Source organism: Macrobrachium rosenbergii, chromosome 49 (genome assembly GCF_040412425.1).
Source record: "Macrobrachium rosenbergii isolate ZJJX-2024 chromosome 49, ASM4041242v1, whole genome shotgun sequence".
Classification (NCBI taxonomy): domain Eukaryota; kingdom Metazoa; phylum Arthropoda; class Malacostraca; order Decapoda; family Palaemonidae; genus Macrobrachium; species Macrobrachium rosenbergii.
In genome coordinates, this window is record NC_089789.1 from 45151106 (window position 1) to 45153605 (window position 2500).

General features: G+C 29.8%; 1 long non-coding RNA gene across 3 annotated transcripts in view; it reads left to right on the plus strand.

Moving 5' to 3' along the window:
* LOC136832452 (uncharacterized) overlaps positions 1-2500 on the plus strand; it is a 175433-nt gene that overhangs the window by 119625 nt on the left and 53308 nt on the right. The gene's annotated exons all lie outside the window — the stretch shown is intronic.

Genomic DNA, 2500 nt, shown 5'->3' on the forward strand with positions numbered 1-2500 from the left:
AAGCGGTACTTATACATAGCAACTACATAACCTAATTCCTCCATCTTACCCACATCAATCTCTCTCTCCATAGTTTTCCAAGAAAATATTGTATTTCTAATTATTTGACTCACCTATAAAAAAATATACATTCGCGTACCTCTGGCAAAATAATTACATATACCAAAGCGAACTCAAAACATTACAAAAATAATGCCCTTCGTATGTTTGAAGCTCGAGTGTGCATGGAACATTTATTTACAGTCTCAACCTTCTACGTCGCTTTCCACATCTCTGCCGGATTTGTACAATACTCTCCTCCAGGAGAAACATAAAAATAGAAAAAAGTTACACACTCTGTACAAAAAATAAGCGAAACCTCGTGAGTTTTTGCGCTGGGGCCAAAGTGCCGAAATGCCAAATATATTGAAGTTGAAACATTTTGTTCCCGAAAGTAAATATTTTGCCTCTTCGTTCTGGGGAATGTAGAGCAAATGCGGTGCTGGCTGAGATGTAATATTCTGGTTTTTTAAATGTTATACATAATACAAGGAAGTAAACGATACATTACGTGAGATTGTATATGTATATATATATGTGTGTATATATATATATATATTATTTATATTTTTATATTTATATACATTATATATATTATATATATGATATATATATATATATATATATATATATATATATATATATATATATATATATATATATATATATATATATATATATATTATATATATATATATATATATATATAGAGAGAGAGAGAGAGAGAGAGAGAGATGGCCTAAGAATAAACTGAGGTGAAATCACATTCATGCTAGTCCTCTACCATAAGATTAATTCAACCTGCGCATGATCGAATCCTGCCACTATCTCCTCATATATAACTCTTCCTAAACAACGAACTGCATAGAGAGAGAGAGAGAGAGAGAGAGAGAGAGAGAGAGAGAGAGAGAGAGACGTATTGATGTTGCTATAAAGCTCCATTTGAGAGAACAAAAGAGAGCCATTTCTGGTACATTGTTTTCCCAGCGTACGTTGGGGAGTCGCCATTCGGACAAGTTTTAATGGACTTACGCTGAATATTGTTAGGACAGTTGTGTGCAGAGAGCGCTCGATAATCAGAGGAGACGTAAGAACGACGGACACAGAGAGGAGAGAGAGAGAGAGAGAGAGAGAGAGAGAGAGAGAGAGAGAGAATTCGCGAAAATTCAAGCGATTCGGATCTGAATTATTCACGTCTGAATAGTTATTTTATTTTTTTTCATGATAAGCTCTTATTTTAGCAACATTTTACACACGTGACCACACTCACACACACACACACACACACACATATATATATATATATATATATATATATATATATATATATATATATATATATATATATATATATATATATATATACACATTTATATATAATATATATATATATAATATACACATATATATATATATATATATATATATATATATATATATATATATATATATATATATATATATATATATATATATATATATATATATATGTATATATATACATTATATATAATGTATATGTATGTGTATGTATATATATATATATCTATGTATAAAACACCTACCAAAGTCAAATTAAAAACTGGAAACTGTAATGGACTCGTATCAAAAAATCTAGCAAAATTTTATATATAAAACAAACTCCAAACAGGCTAAGATTTTTAGCTGCTTTAAACCAAAAAAGGAAAAAATCAGAAATTCCATGCAAAGAGTAACTCACGCGTCAGAAATTTTTCCCAAATATGAATAATCTTCCATTAGACTTTTTTTTTATTTTTGAAGATAATTATTGAATCTTTCATCAGCGAGAGGAAATTTTTCTTCATGTTCGGGCAAAGTCCATTAACTGATTGAAGGCAGAACTAGCAATATTTTCATAAAAGCTCATTGCTATTTAATGCCATTAATTTTCTCATCTCTTTGATACGCAGTCACTTATTTCATCCTACGATTTTTACGCTGTGAAAATTAATATTCTTTTTTTTTATAAATGGCTCATTTGCAAGAAGAGAGACGCAACTCAAAAAAAAAATTGTTTTTTGAGTTATTCATACCAGCAGATGGCCAGTTCTTTGTCCCGTATTGTGGTAATGTCTTATTTTTGTATTTGTAATACTAACTACTATAGGGCATGAATTGTCACTGTTACACTATAGATAGTATAGAGAGTTTTAAACTTTAAAAATTGCTTCTCCTGAAAAATAGCAATTTTTGAGTTATGTAACTCTTCTGGCAAATGAGCGAAATATTCATTAAGATAGGCTCAAGAGGGTTTCTGATATTCTTTTTTTTATAAATATTAGCTGAAATAGGCACAAATGCATCATTCCGTACCCGAGATCTGAAGAATATCAGAATAATGGGAAACGGGAGAAAAAGTCCCTTTTTCAAATCTAATAAATTCGTCGATTCTGTTTAGGACAAGTTTCTACTTTTTAAAAATCTCAAAAGATATTTTTGT